This window comes from Lampetra planeri, chromosome 18 (genome assembly GCF_965212315.1).
Source record: "Lampetra planeri chromosome 18, kcLamPlan1.2.h2, whole genome shotgun sequence".
Classification (NCBI taxonomy): Eukaryota; Metazoa; Chordata; class Hyperoartia; order Petromyzontiformes; family Petromyzontidae; genus Lampetra; species Lampetra planeri.
In genome coordinates, this window is record NC_136124.1 from 5,851,478 (window position 1) to 5,873,188 (window position 21,711).

The 21,711-nt window shown below is 52.0% G+C and overlaps 1 long non-coding RNA gene across 2 annotated transcripts in view; it reads left to right on the forward strand.

The window, feature by feature from the left end:
• LOC144723541 (uncharacterized) overlaps window positions 1–21,711 on the forward strand; it is a 97,608-nt gene that overhangs the window by 30,506 nt on the left and 45,391 nt on the right. The window contains exons 2-3 of one of the 2 annotated variants that reach the window (XR_013586215.1): window positions 7,800–9,068; window positions 13,469–15,315. This is a non-coding gene — a long non-coding RNA (uncharacterized LOC144723541). Of the gene's footprint in view, window positions 1–7,799; window positions 9,069–13,468; window positions 15,316–21,711 lie in introns of those variants that run through there. The other variant, XR_013586214.1, reaches the window with a different exon arrangement.

The window sequence follows — 21,711 nt, forward strand, 5'->3', positions numbered from 1 at the left end:
TGTGGTCGACCATTTGGGATCGGCCGCACACACTCGCAGGCCGCCGAATCTTCGACGCGCCATTTGTGCGTCAGATGGCCGCATCGGCCATGCCCGGTCCTGATTCGGTTGACGGTCGACCATTTGGCGACGTGGAAGGTTGAAACTGGGAGGTTCAATGGTGGTAGGGTCTTGCACGAGATGTGTATTATTGACATCGGCCCTAGTCCAGACTTGCATCCTCTCTCGCCTTCATTTGTGTTTGTGGTGAGGAGTGAGGCTGCTGTGATCCAGAAGGACGACATCAGTTGTGGTTGCCACTCTGCCGCTCGTTACTGGCCGCCAGTGACGTTCCCTGCACGGGCCCATTGACTCGGAATCAGGATCTTTATTTTTTTATCCGAAAGGAGGAATCCGATGAGCTGTGAAGTTATTTTTCACAGGTGTCCAGCACGGGGCGGGTAGTCGGCAAGTTGCAACGACACACACTACAAAACAAAAACCCCGAAAGGAGTACAAATTAGAGAAAAGCTAAACAAGTCACAAAAAAATTAAGTATGTAAATTCCTGCTGATTTTTGGGCACTAAATACTCCTTTCGAATCATCATCAGCAGCTCTGCCAAAGCGGCTCTTCTGTAAAGAGTCTTTAACTCTTCCCACCCCTGCTACCCACCCCCCCACACCCCTCGAGCTCACAGCCCCCGCCTGGTCCTTTCTAAAGGTGGCCTTCGAGAGGGAAATGGGGGGAGGTTTTTGCCACGCCGACAGAGATAAATAACCGCCAGTGAAAGGTTCTCATCGGTCCCGATATGGCCTCTTTCTCTTTGCTCGTTGCTTGTGCGCACGTGTGTGTACGTGTGTCGGATGCAGTGGCATAGCGGGCTGGCGCACTGCGCTACGAACCCGCCGCCCCGAGTTGGATTCCAAAACCAGTGGCGAATATATGAACCGATCCGACGCCGCCCCTAGGTCGACTCAGCCTCAAATGACTACGTGGTGCGGTGTGCAAACATCACCACTTGGGAGACGAAGGCAGTCGGATGTGGTGGCTGGCTCAGCCGCCCCCTCGTGTGTCGTGGCGGCCTCCATACCTGCTCGCTAACAGCACTTGCCCCAACAGTCTGTTTAGGCTACACGGGGGACCTTTGTCTGTTTGCGCGTGTGTGTGTGCGCTTCGCGCGGCTCGCTGCTCTTGCAAGCGCCACCGCCGAGGAGGCGCTGCCTTTCTTTCACGGTCGCTTGGGACGTGCGCTCGGCGCAGGTCACGCAGAGTCCAGGTACACAGAGCGCCGCCACGACGCCCTCTGTGTTTCCCAAGCCTCTGCTTGCCCGCCCGCCCGCCCGCCATTCATCACGCTCGCACCGAAGATGGATTTCTCTCCCTCCGCTCTCCTGCGTGTGTGCGTGCGTGTTTGTGTGCCCTCCACCCAACCCCGCAAACTCACAACCAGCACCCGCAACCTTCTCGTGTCCTCCACCTTGCACCGACGCCGCCGCGTCCCACGGACGCCGCCAATTCTCGACCGATTCTCCGCACCAGAGGTCAGGCGGGCCCAGCGTTCGTTGCCGCTCGTATTTGCAGAGGTTCGCGGTTCGAATGCAGCGGCCGCCCTGATTAACACTGCGGTGGAAATGACCGTAATAATATTACGCGCCGTCCGCCTCGCAGTGGAGGTTACAGATCCCTTGGCGTTATTGGTAACAGTAGGCTGTGGTGTGCTGGCGCAGGATGGATTTTTGTGATGATGAAACGAGGGGATTGGAATCCCGGGTCACCGTGTACGTCCAGCGATTATTCCTCTCCGCTGCGTTTTTTTTTGCGTGTGCCCTCCGCGTCCCGGCAGAGGCCCGGCAGAGGCCACCGCCAAATTTCACGTGCGGATCATCGTGTCCGTTTGTGCGGTGCGCCCCCCCCCCCCCCATCTCTCTAACTCTCTCTCTCTCTCTCCGTCTCTCTACCATCGCCGCCGCTACGACCACCAGCTGTGAAAATAGCTTTAGTGGTTCCGAGTGCAGAGAGACGGGTCCACGTAGTAACACACGAGAGCGTCGCCTGTCATCTCAGGTGTCCAAATTACACGGGGAGATTCACGCTCGGAGAGCAACCCCAAAAAAAAAAGCTTAAAGTTTGCGATCTTCACAGAATATGCCGTAAAATAAACAAAATTGTCCTGTGCTTATTTAAGGCCTCCGGTACTTATAAACGAAGGCATTCCTCCGCTCTTGGCCCACACAATGCGGCAGTCTTGTCGTTGGGTTTTATAAAACAGGTGGTCGGCGCGATTGTGACCGGATCGTCTGCCCTAAAAGTGGGGGCGGGGGTGGGGGGGGCGAACGTGTTCTAAGCAAAACAAAGTGACGGGAGCGCTGGGGTTTTTGTGGCGAGCGGGCCTACCCGCTCAGGAGTGCCGACGGCGTTACCGGATACAGAAACGCGTTCTCATTGATACAGAGCATTTCCTCTTCTTCTTTTTTATTCAACTCAAAGTAGTAGTAATGATAATAATACGTTAAATTTATAGAGCGTCATTCACCCTAATAGCATCCCATAACGCTGTACATTAATTATACATGAGGACCAAATCCCATGTACAACCGCTACCATGCACATGAAAACCCCCTTCTATCAAGAAAAATCTAAATTAATGAACTAATAAAGATATGGCACATAAACAAAAAACACAAACAACTGTGGCCTAGGAGATGCTAGCTACTACTCGCCTGGTAGCCAGGAGACCGTGGGTTTGATCTCGACCCTGACGCCTGCTGTATATTTTGAGTTTGCGTGTTCACTCTCCCCGTTGTCGCATGCATTTTTCTCCGGCTCCTCCGGTTTTTCCCCTCCACGTTTAGAATCAACATCACGCGTATCGAGCGTTCGGACTGCCATACCATTTTTACTGCATGAGAACGAGGCACTTGTTCGAGCTATCTATTTGTGGCCAGGTCACTTGTGAAAAGGAAGCTACGTAGCTCAGTGGGCCTTACCGAGTAAAAATACAAAATAGTTGGCAGTAAAGAGGTAAAGATGCTACCGTGAAATTGCTTGCCCTTGCCACCGCGGGCGAAATGGACCTCCACCGGAGGGAGCTCTAGACAGCCACTCGTATATATAATGGACAGATGTAAAGTTAATTTCCCCACCCGGATATATATATATATTATTTTGTACAATTGCACCAATTATACCGTGCAACGTGCGGTGGAGCAAAGTGGATTTGGTCAGGTTGCCACCCTGTACGACTTTCCCCGGGATTGCCCTCTTTCGGAGGCAGCCGTCCAAAACTCGGGTTGCTACCCCCGAACGGGTGTCACCGTCCACGATTTGACGGCTGTGTTCAGTTGGCAGACATTGATTGGCTGACCGAGAAACATACCCCAGTGTGTCTACTGTGGAAAATGTGACAACCCAATTTGTAAGTGTTTCTGGGACGTTTCAAGTCCCGGTTCTTTTCAGGTGCAGAGTAATAGCAGTACCCCACTCAAGACGACTACGCATTTCCGCCCGGTACCATGAAATCCTCTTCCTCCCAAGGTCTTATTCCGTGCTCTGCATTCGTGGCTGCCAAATCCTACACCCTTCTCTCCTCTCTGCCCTCCTCTTCATTTCCACAATCTGTGCCCCTCTCCTGCAGCCTTCCTCTCGTGCTCCTCATCCTTTTCCACCACGGATGAGTGTCCTCGATCGTCAACCCGTTTCTGCATACGAGCAGACCGCGTCCTCTCCTCGAAGATGTGTCCTCGTTTTTTGTGGCACAATCAGACTCCGGTCCTACGTGAACCCTGCAGCTGACCCCCCCCCCTTACCCCTCCCCCTCCCCACAGTCCCCACAACGTCACGGAGCTGCGATGCCTGCGGACGTGGCGCTCTGTTCCACAAATGTTTAGCGAGCAACAGCAGCCCCCCCGCCCGTCAGCCAGCCCCGCCCGCACACCTGCCAGAGCGCCCGTCGCCACGATTGGCTGGTCACCCCCCCCCCGCTTCCTCCTCCCCCCACTACCACCTCCACCGCCCCCCACCGGATCGATCGTCTTATCGGTCTGGCCGTGGCAAGCCGCCCGGGCCACTATGACGACTCCCATGGTGAGCGGTGCCTGGGGGTGAGGGGTGAGCAGGGCTGGAGGTGGGGGGGGGGATGGGACAGGGCAGCATGAATGAGGGGGGCTGCCAAATGGCCTATAAAGGGAAGAGTCTCAAGGTGTTTTTTTCTTCTTCTGCTGCTCTGGCCCTCAGTCACCGGCATACCGCGATTTTATGGCCCTTTTTGTTTCGGCCGCGGCTACCCTTACCGCGAAGCGCCTGCCGCGCGGACGCGTGGCTCCATTCGGGGGTCGAGGTTTTCTCAATTAGACCGCGCGGCGCGGTTGTGGAATTATGGTGAACTCAAAAAAAGCCAGAAGTGAACAAAAATTTCAAAAAGAATTAGACCCAAAAAAGCCGCCCGCCGGTTAAACTCTTCTGGTGGCCTCCTCCGAGTCTTCTTCTTCTCGTCGTTGTTGTTGCTGTTGGGAGCCGGCAAACAGATCCGCAGCTTCTGCCGTGGACTTCTTAAGCCGTACGGCGCTTTGTTCCAGGAGACCGGTTCGTTCGAACCCGTGACTCCGGCCCGCAGCTTTCCAGTCGAGACTTTCGCAAAGGTTCCCGGTAAAGAACGCGGCGATAAGTCAGCGTCGCGTAAGGCCAAAGGGACCAGGTGAACTTGCTCCGCCCCCACTGTTGCGGCACAGTTGGAGAGTGACTCACCGGCCGGTTAACGATTAACCACGGCTCTGCGGCCCCTGGCCCGTGGGTGTTCCGTAAAATGTTGGGGGGGGAAAAAACAAAAAAAAACCCACCACCTCGCTTCGTCCGCCTCCTCCTCCTCCTCCACGCGCTCAAAGCGAAGCGATCGGGCGAGGTGCAAAGATGATTTGCGAGAACAAAGCCGGTCTTTGACGGCGCCGCGTGGCCACATCCATCATCTCCCACGTGTACGGCCGCCGTCCCGCGCCCCCCATCGGACTTCTGTTCGTGCCGCGCCCGCGTCCGCGTGGGGGGCTTCGCGTATTTATTTGCGGGCCCCATCGATCGCGCTCCGATTGAACCGCCGGACCTGGGGTGTGGCCACCGCCGCCACTGACACCGTCGTTTTTTTAAAATCACCGCGAACGTGAAAGCGCGAAAGCCCGACACCCGCTGGTGCCGAGTTTGCGGCGTTACTCGCTGGGCAGCGCTATCGGCTGCCTGTTGCGCGCGTCGTGTTATCGGCTCCGCTGGGAACCCTTTATTTTATATATATTTTTTTATTATTCTTGCCATTAAGTCGTCACTTGTTGCCCGCCTTGCGGTCACCGGCGGACCGGCTGGTCATGCGAAAAGCGCGCGCCAGCTATCGAAGCCGGGGCCAAGCTCGGTGCACTTCAGCTAAAGTCCTTGTGCGGTGTGTGTGTGGGGGGGGAGCGGTGGCGCAACGGTTAGCGCGGCTACGCTACAAACCCGCCAACTCTAGGTCGATTCCCGCTTCACGGCCACCAGCAAAGGTGACGATTATCTGAACCGGTCCTGGGCCTCCCCTAGGTCGACTAAACCTTAAATAAGTACCTGTTTTACAGATCGGCACTCGGGAGGCAAGGGTGGCCGAGAGTGTTGCTGTCCATCTGCCCCCCCCCCCCCCGTGTGCCGTGTCGGCCTTTATAGGTGCTTGCTATCAGCACTTGCCCCTACAGTCTGTTCAGGCGATACGTGGGGACCATTGACTTTGTGCATGCACGTGCGACTCTGTGATTGCGTCTGTGTGTCTGTCTGTGCCAGAGCTGTAAGTGAATGCCCGGCATCTGGGTGAATATCCACAGAAGAAATAAAACAAAGTCTGAAGGAATGGCTTGAGAAATATCCAGTACAGGAAGGCCTTGATCCTAACATCTTTGAGAAAGGACACGGGCCATAGAGAGAGAGAAGGGACGGCCACGCTTTCAACACCACTGAGTTGCTGGTCTCAACAAAAATACGACCACACGTCCAGTACGAGTTGGTGGTCTCGACAAGGCCGAGAGCATCGTACGTGCATTATGGTGGTGCCTTCCTGCTGTCTGTGAGCAGGGCACCTCTGCGTGGTGCACTGGCACATTAACTATACTCAACACGTCAGTCAGAGGAAACTAAACTAACACTGTGCTCAAGAGGACAATATATTAAAGAGGCGACGTTTCGGGCGCTGACCAGCCTTCGTGTCAGGGACAGAGGGCCAGAGAGACCTAGGGAACATTTATTTGGAGAATGTACTATACACAATGGGGCTCTGACAGATATGTAAGTTTATTAAATAGAAAAAAAATCACTTTGAAATGTCTATCAGGGCTTGCGTGTGGAGTAAGCATCGTGACAAAAATAACGCGGCTACAACGCACCGAAGCTAGCACAGTGGCAAGCACATCCGGTTGTGGATCCACCAGTTATCTGAGTCGGTCACCCCACGGCGCCCGGGTCTGTCCCGTGACCTGCTGCCAGCAGCGAGCCTTCGACGACTTCACGTGGCTCAGCCTGGCACAAGCACCGCTGTGAGGTCACTGCCACTTGGTGGCGAATGGCTCTTTTTGCTGTTGCGTAGGGAGCAGCGACTGAGCGGTGGGCGCACTGCGCTATGAACCCGGAGACCCGAGTTCGATTTCCGCTCACGGCACTACATCGGCGTCGAACATATAAACCGTTGCAGGGCCCTCCCTTATGTCCACTCAGCCGTAAGTGAGTAAGTCACTTGGTGTGGAGAGAAAACATCACCGCTGGGGAGACAAAGGTGGTCTGGCCAGGCTATACAGGGGGATTTTAGTGTGTGTGGTGGTGTCCCGGTTTTTGTGCTGCGCTACGAACCCGGCGACACAAGTTCGATTCCCGCTCATGGTCAACACCAGTGACGATTGTGTGAACCGGCCCTGGGTCACTCCTCGGTCGACTCGGCCTCAAATAAGTTCCTGTTGCGGTGTGTAAACATCGCCACTGGGGAGACAAAGGCGGCGCGGGCGTAGTGCTGGCCACCCACCCCCTCGTGCGCTTTTCCGGCCTTCATAGCTGCTGCTCGCTTAACAGCACTTGCCCCCAAAAGTCTGCTGAGGCTATACAGGTTGGATCTGTGTCTTTGTTGTGTGTGTCCGTGAGTGTTTCTCGGCTTGCTGGGCTGCAGCTATTAATCTATGGAAAAGGTTTTAATGTGTTTGAGTAAGGCAGGCTCGGATGGCGTGCCCTATCGATGGATAAGGAGCTCGGTGGTGGGGGGGGGGGTGCAGGGTTGGCTTCCCATTTCGCAAAAAAAAATTCTCGTGTTGGCGAGGAACGTTCGCTAGCGCGTAATGGTTCTTTTTTTTTGAGAATTTTTTTTATTTGAACTTGGCCACGTCTCCTGTTCACCTGCGTCGTGGAAAACCGCCGAGCCCGATGCGTTCTGTGGGGGTTTTGCTTGTGCGTGTGTCTATGTCCTCGGGAATCGCTTCATAGACTGTTATCGCAATGCAAATGCAGATGGTAGTTTGCTAAAGGAAGTCCCAAAGTCTTCTGCTTTGAATATCTGTTACTACAAGAGTGTGTCAATAATAACAATAATTAATTACAGGCCTTTATCTATCCACAACTAGATTAAGGATTGTCCCCACTTTAAAAGTATGTTGAACTTTTTTCGCACCGTACGTAACCAACCTTGCTCAGATGCGTATTTGACCATACTTCACCCAGAATGGTTAGGTGCCGGTTGGTTAAAAGGTTGGGGGGAAGGTGTGGGAAGTTCAGGACCGGTTAAAGTTTAACTCACCACTGCGGCGCTAATCACTGCACCTCCTCTCCTCTCCACAGCTCTCCGTCGTGATGTTGGGTCGTGCCACGCGTTGATCAGGCACGACGACCGACGTTTCCCTCCGCATGCCGGAGGCTTCTTCAGGGACTGAATTCAGTGCTTTCCGGTACGTGGGGCGAAACGTCGGACGTCGTCCCGAATAAACACGGCAGCTCAAGTGGGGAAACCTACGCCAAGCAAAGTCAATTGAACCTGGAATTGGAATTCTGGAAGGCGTTAGGAAACTGAATTTGACGCGTCGATTTGCCAGATCGCCGGGGAAGTTGAATCGTTCCAGCGTTTCCGGCAGGGCCAATGGAATTGAATGCGCCATCAAAATTCCATCGGGCAGTTGTCTAGCACCACCAGCAGACGACCCATTGCACAACGACAAAGATCTGCCCCATTAAGGCCTTAACAGACTGTTGGGGCAAATGCTGTTAGCGAGCACCTGTGAAGGCGGGCAAGGCAACACGATGGGGTGCATTGCCACCGCCGCGCCCGGTCGCCTTTGTCTCCCCGGTGGCGATGTGTACACACCTCACAAGGTACTCATTTAAGGCTCAGTCGACCTAAGGAAGACCCAGGACCGGTTCAGATAATCGTCACTGTTGTTGACTGTGAGCGGGAATTGAACTCGGGTCACCGGATTCATTGCGCAGCGCGCTAGCCACTACACTCCCAATTCCCACCCATAAAACATACACAACAAAGATTCCCTGTATAACCTTATTAGACTTTTGTGGAAAATGCTGTTAGCGAGTAACACATTACCCGCCCATATTAGACATCTGTAAAACAAAACGGGGCTTCAAAGCTCATCTGATTCCTTGAGTCTAACTACAGATTCCATTTCTGACGAAGGCCGGCATGGCACGTGGAGGGGTGAATTGCCAGCAACACGCCCAGGGCCGCCTTTGCCTCTCCAAGTGCCGATGTTCACACGCCGCACCAGGCACTCATTTAAGGGCGAGTCGACCGAGGTGGGATGCCCAGGACCGGTTCAGACAATCGCCACCGGTGTCGACCGTCAGCGGGAATCGAACTCGGGTCGCCGGGTTCGCAGCGCAGCGCGCCACAACCGCTACACCACCACCACCGCCACCACCACGCACGCACGCTCACGCACGCGCAGAGACGCGTGCGGGAATGCGTGGGAATTCGGAGGAATCCCCCTCGGGGCGCTGTCGCCCTCGCGGCCGCCGCTCATCCCGCTCGGCACGGATCGGACGGTGCCGGCGCGTGAGCCGTCGCCGATCCCCCAGGAACGTAGCTCGCCGTTCTCGGAGGTAACCAACGCGCCCGGGGCCGGGCCCCAAAAGCGCGCTGTCTTTCTCTCTCTCTCTCTCTTCAATCAATGTGCGTTTTTCTTTTTTTTAAAGCGGGATGGCTTTAGCGGTTTGACACTTCCGCCAGAGAGGATCAAGCCAACGAGCGCGCTCGCCTCCTAATTCTTGCATCGCAACGACGGCGGCCGGGCAAACACCACCGTGCGTCCATCCGGCTCGCAACAACAACAAAAAAGAGAGAGAGAGGGCAGAATACAAAAAAGCGTGAGGGCAAACACAGGTGGTGGTGTTCCTCCTGCAGCAGCAGCAGCAGCCAGCCAGCCTCGCTCCCTCCTCCCTCCCTCCCTCCCAGGGTAACAGCAAACACGCCGATGTGCAAAACTCGCTCCCGCACTGCCTCCCCTCCCTCCCACTGCTACTAGCACTACTAGCCCCCTCTACTACTACCCCCTCTACTATTACCCCCCCACTACTACTACCCCCACTACTACTAGCCCCCACTAATCTTGCGACACGTCTCCACACCGTTAGCAAAGCTGTTGAGTGTGCCGGCAGTGCAACTGCACCAGAGCCCACGCAAGCACGTGCTGTTTGGTAGGAGGAGAGCGAGGGGGGGAGGCAAATACCAGACAGGGGAAGGCCCCCCCCCCCTCCAGAGCCCCCCCACCCCCTTTCACTCGTTGCACTTAGGGGCCTTGCCAACCGCGCCACTGGGTCGTGCGCATGCGGACCACGTGACCTCGCAATCCGCGCTGCGACAGCGACGGTGCATTCATTATTCGCGTAAGTGTCAAACCGTCGACTTATCCCATAAATGAACCGTGATTCTTGAAACTTAAGACAATTACCTTTAAAATAACTAAAAATACATTTAATGTGGTCACGTTTTAATTTGACCGCGTGGTGGCCCGATGGCGGAACCTGCCCCTGCAATCGTCCACGCCCCTCCGATGAGCGCGGTTGGCTCCGTGTGGCGTGAAAGAAGTTCCGCATACACACTCAGGCCGACTTGCATTCCTCTCGCACACCCTTAGCACGGACGGCCAAGCCGCCTGTTTTTTTGGCAAGCCGATGAGACCCTGAAGGTTGAAACCGGCCGAGAAATTCTCTTGCTGAAGCACATTCAGCAAAGGATAGCGCCGGTCGTCTGGGATCCCTGGAGGCCCAGGACGGAGCTCTATTTACGTTTCAGGCGGAGAGGCACTTCACACAACGCGCTCTCAACTCTCTCTGCGCACTCGCCCGGTTTTTGTTCGAGAGTCGCACACGTTGTTAACTCTGCCCGAGCTGTTTTGTTAACGTGGGATTTTTTTCTTCCACCCCCCCCCCCATCTCTCCGTGTATGTGTTCGCGTGGTGATAATAATATGAATAGGTGGCGGTCGCTCAATATTATTTTTGGCCGATCTGAGATCGGGAATAGAACTTTCACACGGGGGGGTTTCCCGGTCCACTCAAACAAAAAATGACCGTAGTCGAACGTTGCCCATCTGCTGTTCTATTCTCGCGCGCGATGGTAGCGATGTGGTTTAGGAGCTAAATGCCAATGTCGAGGTCTCTGCTGTTGGCCACGACAAGAGGGCTTCAGCAGAAAGAGAGTTCGCGTCGTTTTGCTGGCTTCAGTGGGTTTTTTTTGCGACACGGTCCGTAGTTTGGGTTGCATGGCCACAATTGCACTGCGTCTTGTCTGTTGTTGTTCCATTCATGGAGGGAAAGTGCGCATGTCGGGCCGTTGATGTCCCGATGCGGTTGATGAGATTACACCAATCTTGACTTGAAAATCTTGATTTTAAGCTTTCGTGACTGCAGGAATCCATACTCTTCGGTTCTTTAGGTAAAGTTAAGTGGGTATAAAAATAAAATAAATCACGACGTTTCGGGCGCAACACAAGCGTCCGTCATCTTGACTTGAAACTTTCGTGACTGCAGGAATTCAGAAAATATTTTCTCTGAACCTATCTACGTGACTTTACCGAAAGACCCAAAGCATACGAGATTACGCCAGTGTCTTCGAGGAGGTTGCGATGTTTGGCGTCTCGAACGACGAGGGTGTGCATTCTGGACTTCCACCCGCGGCCTTCCACTCGGATGGCAGCCAAGCGTTCGTACCGGACCTGTATGAGATTCGAGGATGGTGACCATGGCACGATCCCAGAAGCGGCATCGGGAATTGAGTCGGTGGCGAGGAGGTGACAGCGTTTGAGGTCTTGTTTGGGTGGGAGGCGGTGGCGCCTGCCTGTGGTGGGCCACCTGCTGCGTGATATCACGAAGACAAAGATCCCCATTGGCAAGTGCTGTTAGCGAGCAGCACCCATGAAGGGGGTGGATGGGTGGCCAGCACCATGCCCGACCGCCTTTGTCTCCCCAGTGGCGATGTTTACTACACACCGCATCAGGTGCTCATTTGAGGCTGAGTCGGCTGATGGGAAGCCCAGGAACCAGTTCAGATAATCGTCACCTGTGTTGGCCGTGAGCGGGAATCCTAGTCGGGTCGGCGGGTTCATAGTGCAGCTCGCTAACCGCTGTCCCACTTCTCCCCGCGCAGTATTGTGGGGGGGGGGGGTGGAAGAGGGTGGGGAAGAAACGGTGGCTTGTTGTTGCTCAGAGCTGGTATCTCGATTGCAGGCGATGACGCAGAGCGTCCCCACCCCCCGTGCTTCAAACACATGAACACCTTAACACGCGCACACACCCAACAGGCAAAGATCCCCCGTGTAGCCTTCGCAGACTGTTGGGGCAAGTGCTGTTTATCGAGCACACCGGCACGGTACGCGAGGGTTGTGGGTGGCCAGCATCACGCCCGGCCGCCTTTGTCTCCCCAGTGGCGAGGTTTACACACCGCACCAGGTACTCATTTGAGGCCGAGTCGACCCCGGGCAGGCCCAGGACCGGTTCTGATTGCAGTAATCGGTTCTGGCCGTGAGCGAGAATCAAACTCAGGTCGCTGGGTACTGCTACACTACCGCTCCGCACAACACCACCTACCTGAACTCACCTACACTTAAACAACAACAACCACCATTCGCCACTAAGTGGCGGTGACGCCAGGCTACGTGCACGATAAGGCTACAATTACGCGCACAATCACGTTCACACGTACACACCTTACACATGTATGCCTGCGCTTAGGTAATCCTGAACGCCCTCGCAGGAGTCAAACTCAGGTTGTCGGGGTTTGTCGCTCGTGCTAAGCACTACGCCACCGACCCCCTCCACACACACCCACCCGTCAAATGCAATCTCACACTATCACGTACACACGGCTCCACCTCCATAGTGACACGGATGCAGATGTGGTCTGCGCCTGCGTCATCGGAAAGTAATTTAATTGATTAATTTCTGAGCCTTTGTAGATGAGTGTGCGCGTCCCAGCGTACGACGACCACGTCATTCGGAGGAATTTGTTTCACAAAGTCCAAGTTTCACTCCCGACTTGAAGGCCATAACAGAAACTGGAAAAAGAAGGCCCGTGTTAAGTGAGCATGATGGACGGCTTCTCTTTAGACCGTGTACTTAAATTCACGGATTTTTGTATCTCGTACTTTCTGTGAAGCCACGGGAAGGAAATTTCACTCGGTCTCACTAGGTTGATCGCTCCATAGTGGGCATATATGTGTACAGATGTGTGTGTGTGTGATGGGAATAAAGGGGAGCGGTGGCGTCGTGGTTAGTGCACTGCGCTACGAGCACGGTTACCCGCGAATATCTCAACCAGTCTTGGGCCTCCCCTAGGCCGACTAAGCCTTAAATTAGTACGTGGTGCAGTGTGTATACATCAGCACTTGGGAGACAAAGGCAGCTGGGCGTGGTGTTGGCCACCCACCACCTCGTGGGTCGTGCTGGCCTTCATAGGTGCTCGATAACAGCACGTGCCCCACAGTCTGTTAGGGCTATACGGGGTGGTCATTTTTTTCGTGATATGAATCAAGTACACAATTCCTGAGCCGTAAACTATTTTAAATATACGTCTAACTTTTTTTGCTTTTGTATGTATGTATGTAGAACTTATTTTGCACCGTACGGAGTCCACCGCGCTAATCGGAGGTGCAGAGGAAGGACAACAAACTAAACTCAAAAGGCAGCTCTGAAGAAATGAGTAGCGCGTTCATTCGCCTTGCTCTGCGCACGTTGGGGGAACCTTGCATTTATGGTCGACGTTGCTCGCAAGCCACCGTTTGGTGTAAATGTTTATCCTCGAAAGTTGACAGTAATTTTGCCTGGACCTAGGAGGAGTTCTCCCAGTAGCTTCACTGTATTTGTCAAACATTACGAACTCTCAGTGGGCGCTCAAATGGAAATACAATTTAAATTTGAATGGTGAAGATTGGTGGGAACTTATCGCTTTGTGTCAACAACAACAACACAAAAATAAAGCCTCTTTTTGGCTTTATTTCCCCCCAGGTATTTTTCCCATCGTGCTATCGGCTGCATGGTCACGTGGTGACGACAGAGCTTCTCATCGGTTGGAACTCTCACAGCGAGAGAAGGCGCACACCGGGGGGGGGGGGGCACCTTGTGTCACAGAATGGCCCCCGGAAGATAACTTGACAGAACTACCGCCGACGTCACTTCCGTCGTCGGCGTCTTCATCCACACGAGAGGCAAACATTATAAAGGTCTGCCTATCATCGCGTGAAAATGTGTTTTTTTTTTCCTTCTAAGAGCTGGAATAAACCATGTCACATAAAATAAAATAAAAACATCGTGTTATTGTGATATATTTTGTGGAATCATTGATGATCGAACAGAGGCCATCAAATAACCACTGCTCTTGAAAACCCAGTTGAATCATCGGCAGCTGCCCAGAATTGAACCCAGGAATTCTGCAACACCAGCTCAGCCTCTTTCCAATTTACTGGTTCATATATCGGTGCGATACGTAACATTTCCGACTCGACCGGCGACTGGGGTTGAGGTGGCTACATGGAAAGGTCTGATATGTCGTGGTGGCGAGATGTGTTAACTCACTCGCCTGGTATGCAGGAGGACATGGGTTCGATCCCAACCCTTGACACCTGTATATTTGGAGTTTGCGTGTCTCTCTCCCTGTGATCCCGTGGATTTTTTTCTCCGGGTCCTCCGGTTTTTCATTCCACATTTAGAAACATACGTGCAGAGTATTTGGCTACTATCAATTTACACACAATAAGCCACTTCGTTGAGCTATCATTTGTTGCCAGGTCGCTTCTGAAAAAGAGAGTTACATAGCTCAGTGGACCTTACCTGGTAAAATAAAATAAATAGTTTTTGTTAAATTGACAGTTCAATCATTGTGTGCTAATATTGCACCAGCTGTTTTGGGTGGTTTATTTGTCACAGCGGATATGGGACGTTTTACTGCAATTGCTTTCGTGATTCAGGTTGTCCCTTGAAAAAGTCGAATTTTATAATCAACATGACGCATATTAGAGAATTTGGCTGCTATATATTTCCACGCGATAGGCCACTTCGTTGATCTGTCATTTGTGGCCAGGTCGCTTCTGATAAAGAGCTACATGGCTCAGTGGGCCTTACCTGGTAAAATAACAAAGAGTTTAGTTTTAGACTTAGCCTTCCCATTCTTAGTTCTTACACTCAAGTCAATAAATACGTTTTAATGACCGCGCACACACAAGCTGGATGGTCTCTTAATTTGCGAGCTTCGTTTGTTATAAAAGATAATTTTCTCAACGATCTCTCACCGGGGTATAAATTAAGATTACTTGCAAGTACTGACCTCTGAACTAGCCATCCACCACCCACAATCACAATAATTCGAGCGAGCCACTCTCTGCCGAGATGGGTCTTAGGAATATTTTTTTAAAATAAACTCTCTATTTGTTTCCGATTGACAAACTACTCGTCTATGTTCGTGGCGTGCTGCAGTAAGTGTATTACCACGTTTTTCACATGTGATTTGTAACTTTGACCCTCATCCGTGCGTCGATAGTTTGATGTTAATGTGCAGTTTAATTGAGGGTCTTGCTGTGGTCTGGGACTGTTGTTGTTGTTTTGTGTTGCCTTGCCCTAGCTTGCATTTCGTGTTGAAAAAACGGGCAGGAATGTATTTACTTGCAATTTGTACTTATAATATATATTTTTTAATTTAGTGTGACTTCCTTACGTTTTCTCTACTTTGCACTCCTATAGTTTGTTGTTTGTGCTGTAACTTGCTGACCTGCCCCTACTGGACATCTGTGAAAGAGCTTCAAATCTCATCGGATTCCTCCAGGATAAATAAAGATTCTGATTCTAATAGAATTCTCAAATCGCGCTCCTGCCTCTCTGTCCACCCAGTGGTATGCAACGAATTACACCACAGTTAGTCCTTCGTGGTGAAGTGTGGGTACTCCCTACCTCTCCTTCTAAGACATCTGGCCGGCATGGAAGAGCAGGCCAAATGCCTTCTCGTAGGGCTCTCCAGAGCTCAGAATCAGACGTTTTATTTCCCACTGAGTAAAGCCCAGTGAGATAAGAAGCACTTTATCAAGAATTGAGCCTTGGGCCGCCAGGCAACATCCAGTCCGGGGGAGGCCCTTGACGCCAGCAGTGGCGTGGGCAGGCAATTGCAGGGCTGCGCTTGTAATTAGCTTTCTACCGTGTTTAGCCGTGGCCTGATGCGGGGTGTTCGTAAAAAAAAATTGCGAGTACTGGCTCGCCTAAGGGATAGAGAGGCGCCGTTCGCGCTGTTGTTACCGCGAAAACGTCACGTGCAAGCGAGCCAGATAAGAAGGCTGCAATCCGCTGCCTTATCCGCAATTAGCTCAATAAAACAATGGCAGCATATTCTGTTGACGATACGACTTCATAGTAACCGCTTCCTAGCAATGCTTTCGGGCAAACAGCCTCCCAGACGCACCGCCCGTAAAGCTGTCGATCAAAATATTTATTGCAGAACGCTTAAAATCAAACGTGCGCTCATATCTACACGCGCGCACGCGAGCGAGCGTGTGTACACGTGCGCGCGTGCGAGCGTGTACACGTGCGCACGCGAGCGAGCGTGTGTACATGTGCGCGCGTGCGAGCGTGTTCGGATTCCCCAAAGGCGTCACGAGCGCTGATCTTGTAGCGGTGACCTTGCGAGCCGTAGCCGTGATTCGAAGAGAATCGTTGTTTTCGTGACGCTGACAAGCCGCACGCGAGGTGAAAAACAACAAGAGCCGGACTCGTTTCATCAACACGAAGCGTGGGAGCCCGCTAGCAATGTGATTGGATTTGTATCTCTCATGGCGCATCGGGTGGGTGTACAGGGTGATCCAGATGTCTTGTGCCCCCCCCACCCCCCTCCATTTGAATCTCTAAAACTTAATAGTATAATTTTTTAAGTGAGGTTTTTTTTAAAGCAGAAATCTTATCGGAATTCATACAGCACCTTAAACCAAGGCGCTTTACACAGATTTAACAACGGCACAACGTATTGAATGTAATGGTGGCGATGTGGCGAATGAAATAGATGAGAGGAAGCAACGGGGGCGAATCTTTGATGCGTGTGGGAATTCGGTGAAAGTGAAAAATTGTTGACGGTAAAAGATTCCGATGAATTAATTGAATGAATATGCAAAGACACCCGAAGCTCCCCCGTACATCGCGGTTTTGTAATTCGTAGTGGAGAGGCGGCAGCAAGATCGAGCGAGTGGAAGAGTTGGGGACACGCTACAATCGTGGACAAAACAACTCTACCCACGTGTCAATAGCACTGCCCTGAAATAAGACAACAAACAATGCAATGCAACACTGCACCATAGACTCAACACTGCACCATAGACTCAACACTGCCCATAGACCCAGCACTGCCCATAGACTCAACACTGCCCATAGGCTCAACACTGCACCATAGACTCAACACTGCACCATAGACTCAACACTGCACCATAGACTCAAAACTGCCCATAGACCCAGCACTGCCCATAGACTCAACACTGCCCATAGGCTCAACACTGCACCATAGACTCAACACTGCACCATAGACTCAACACTGCACCATAGACTCAACACTGCCCATAGACCCAGCACTGCCCATAGACTCAACACTGCCCATAGGCTCAACACTGCACCATAGACTCAACACTGCACCATAGACTCAACACTGCACCATAGACTCAAAACTGCCCATAGACCCAGCACTGCCCATAGACTCAACACTGCCCATAGGCTCAACACTGCACCATAGACTCAACACTGCACCATAGACTCAACACTGCACCATAGACTCAACACTGCACCATAGACTCAACACTGCACCATAGACTCAAAACTGCCCATAGACCCAGCACTGCCCATAGACTCAACACTGCCCATAGGCTCAACACTGCACCATAGACTCAACACTGCACCATAGACTCAACACTGCACCATAGACTCAACACTGCACCATAGACTCAACACTGCACCATAGACTCAACACTGCACCATAGTCTCAACACTGCACCATAGACTCAACACTGCCACTGTACGTTGAGCAGTCCCCCTCCTTAACCTGCTTATATTCCTCTCTCAAATCCCCACCCCTCCTCTACCGCCCATTCTCTCCCCTTCCCTCGCCCCTCCACTCTGTCCCGTCCCTCTCTTACCCTCCTGTGATCCCTAAGCACCCCTCTGGAGCTGTCGCTCATTGCTCAATCCTTGGTGGGTTTAAAAAAACAAAGAGTGTGGGTACTCCCATCGCCTCCAAAGACGTCTGGTCAAGCGTGTAAAGAGTGGGGCCCACAGAGTTCCCCCGCGTTCACGACAGCCTCTCTTGTGACCTCCGCGAGCGCCGGGCCGCACCCTCAACCAGGGGGAGGAGCCCTGAAGGGGGCGGGGGTGAACGGGGCCGGCGTGAGATGCCTCCACGACTGGGGGAAAAGCATGCCGGAGAGAGTGGGCGGGGCGTGGGCAGAACGTGGGCAGGGCAGTGGCGAGCTTGAGGCCGCCTTGTTTGTGTGGACAGGTCCTTTAAATTTCGATTTAAAGCTTTCGTGACTGTAGGGATTCATCTTCTTGGTTCTTTCGGTAAAGTCACGTAGAATGGAAATAATAAAATTATAAAAATTAAAACATAATAAAATAATTCTCAAGACGTTTCGGCCACAACGCAAGCAGCCGTCCTCAGGTGAAGAACAGGTCTGTCTGAGGACGGCTGCTTGCGTTGTGGCCGAAACGTCGTGAGAATTATTTTATTATGTTTTATTTTTATTATTTTATTATTTCCATTCCACGTGACTTTACCGAAAGAAATAAGAAGATGGACAGGTCCTGTTTGCAAATGAGATTATGACGTCGTAAGCAGAAGGGTACACGGCGTGCGCGGTGACGAGGAGCGAGCGGGCGCGACGGGCACGTGCACCCCCCCCCACCACCACCACCAAGGCCTCGGCTCGCTCCTCATCTCCGCATGCCCAGAGAGAGCGCGAGCGGAGAGAGGGGAACGTACGGGTCAGGGAACACGCACGTACGCACGCAGGCTCGAGGCGTCGAGGGTAGCGACGGAGTGGCAGCCAAAGGACGGAACTGCGCTTCTCCTCTTGTGTCGTATGGCGTTTGAAAAAAAGAAAAGCAGTAGGGCCGCAATTGTGCGTTTGATGTCGCGAGCTATTCAACGGCAGTATCCGGGATGGTAACTGAGAGGACATCTGTGGAAAAGAGCTTCATAGCTCATCGGATTTATCCAGGATAAATAAAGATTCTGATAGAGATTCGGAATACGCACGTTGTATTGGGATAGCTTCGTGGAGCAGTCGGCTAGTTCCACCAGAGTACGCGTGGTTGTATTGGTCGAGTCATCAGTGATGTGGATCTTGATGGTTCGGCACTTCACCACATTCACGGTTTGGTGGAAATGATCCCCACACCTTCCTCCACACGTGGTGGTTGGCATTGTTGTTGGTATCCGACAGCAGAGAGAACCACGCAGAGCATGGGTTCGGTACGGAACGCGCCCTGGAATGGGGCGGCGAAATCAACTCTGGTGGAGGTGCTGCAGATGGATCGCAGTGTTCCTAGACCGTGGGAGATGGCGGTGGATTGGTCTTGACCGACGATGAACAAACACCAGATATTTTGGAATTATACCGAGCGTCATAGCTTAGTGAGGAAAGTTAATACCTTCACGTCTATCCGGGTTCGCCGGGTTTGTGCCGCAGTTGCACTCATCGCTGCAAGCTGCGAGGGGAGAGGTAGGAGAGTGGGTGGAGGGGAGTGGAGTGAGATGAGAGGGGAGATTTAGTAGAGTGGGTTGAAGGGAGTAGAGTGAGATGGGAGGGAGAGATAGGAAAGCACGTGGAGGGGAGTAGTGAGATGAGAGGGGAGAGGTTGGAGAGTGCATGGAGGGGAGTAAGATGAGAGGAGAGAGATGGGAGAGTGGGTGGAGAGGAGTAGAGTGAGATGGGCGGGGAGATGTAGGAGAATGTGGAGGGGAGTAGAGTGATTTGAGAGAGGAAAGTGCGTGGATGGGAGTAGATTGAGATGGGAGGAAGAGATATGAGAGGACATGGAGACGAGTAGAGTGGGATGGGAGAGATTGGAGAGTGCATGGAGGGGAGAAGTAGGCAGGAGTGAGGCCATGGTGAACCTTGAAGATGGTGGTTGCTGATGTTATAGTCGAGGCAAGCCTGTACGTGGGTCTGTATGCGTGTAATCTCGGCCACCGCGTATGTCTGAGGCAGAGAAAGCAAAGCCTACTAAATACTTGAAATGAATTGACCCAGTATGAGGGATTTTTAAGTTTTCGTGACTGCAAGGATTCATATTCTTTGGTGTTTTCGGTAAAGTCACGTAGGTAAAACATTAAAATAAATTGAATCACGACGTTTCGGAAGCAACACAAGCCTCCGTCATCAGGTGTAACCGCTCCGGTAAAATATTGCTGTAGGGTATGCTACAGCAATTTTTTACCTACGTGACTTTACCGAAAAAAACTAAGATTACCAGTATGAGGGGTAAGGCAATTAAACTCGCCCTATGATGTTGTACATCTCCACATAACAGCGGGCATCGTCTCCTTCGCATTGGCACCCGAAATAAAGCCATTGAACAATATTTAAAACTAAAATTTACTCTGGAGTTGAGCAACATTCAAACGCTCAACATCCAGGTAGAAGACTTAATACTGTAACACGTCGAGTCTGTGGGTAAAGACTAAGGCTGGAACAACACTTGAAATGCGAGTGCAAGGCCCCTTATATATAAATGTAAATTATTATGATTACTACTCAATCGATCCGAGTCGTCGACGCAAAATTGCGGTCAACGACTCAGACCCCTTTAAAAATGGTGGCCATGCCCAGCGTGATGCGGCTGACGATGCCAATGACATCACCAACCCCGCCAGTTACCTCCCGTCCAGCGGCACACGTGCTAGTAACAGCAGTGTGAGACTTATTTTTTACCAGCCGACTATTGTTGCGTCAACCGATTTAGCCGAGTAATCGAATCGGTAATCGGTAGAGTTAGCGATCATTTGGCTAATCAGAGAGTCCAGAGGTAGCGAGATGTTGACGACCTCGCCTGGTATACAGGAGGTCTTGGGTTTGTTTTCAATGCTGACGCCTGCTGTATATTTAGAGTTTGCGTGTTCTCCCCGTGGTTGCATGGGTTTTTCTCTGCCTCCTCCGGTTTTCCATTCCACATTTGGAAACATGCATTTAGAGTATTTGGCTGAAATATATTTCCACACAATAAGCCACTTTGTTGCGCTATCATTTGTGGCCAGGTCGCTTCTGAAAAAGAGCTATACAGCTCAGTGGGCCTTACTTGGTGAAATGCATTTTTTAAAATAGTTTTAATTCAATTTACAGTTACACCATTGTGTGTAAATATGGCACCAGCTGTTTTGGGTGGTTGATTGATCAGGTCGGATATGGGACGTTGTCCTGTACTTGCTTTCGTGACTCAGGTTGTCCCTTGAAAAAGTCGAATTTCAGATTAAATGTGATGCATGATAGAGTTTTTGGCTGCTATACATTTCCACACAATAGGCCACTTCGTTGAGCTGTCATTTGTGGCCAGGTCACTTCTGAAAAAGAGCTACATAGCTCAGTGGGTCTTACCTGGTAAAATAAAAATGGTTTAGTTTTAGTAAAGACCGTGCTGAGATTTTATGAAGTTAGTTCACACCATAGCCGTGGGCTTTGCTCGTAATTGCTAGTGTGGTTTACCTACTTTTTAGCGTCATTCTTCCAAAGTTGCGCCATGAACCTTGTAACCCGAGTTCAATTCCTGTACATGGGCAACATTGAGTGGGACATGAACTGGTCAAGGACCGAGAGGGACCGAGAGGGACCCCCCCCCCCCCCGCCCCAATCCACCTGCACCACCCAGCACTAACCAGCCTGGTGAAGTATGATCGATCGACAACAGAAACTCATTGTCTCAATGCACGTCTCTATTGTCCCCGGTCAAATTGAAGGCAGGTGGCCTGGCGTAGACAAGTGGGCGTCGTTTCAGTCGAGTCTGCCCCAGGACGGTCTCCCGAAAAACATTTTGCACCTGAAAATGATTCTCCAAGCCTCCAGCTCTGGCTCTGGGATCACCGATCACGGTGCCACCGACCACAGTCTACCGCCGGTGGCGGCCTGGGAAATATTCCCTGACCAACCTATGAAACCGCCTATAAAACCAGCGGCTCGCGGAATTGAACCTCGCGTCCCTTCGTCACGTTGGCAAAGACGTCCCGAGGCATCTCCCGA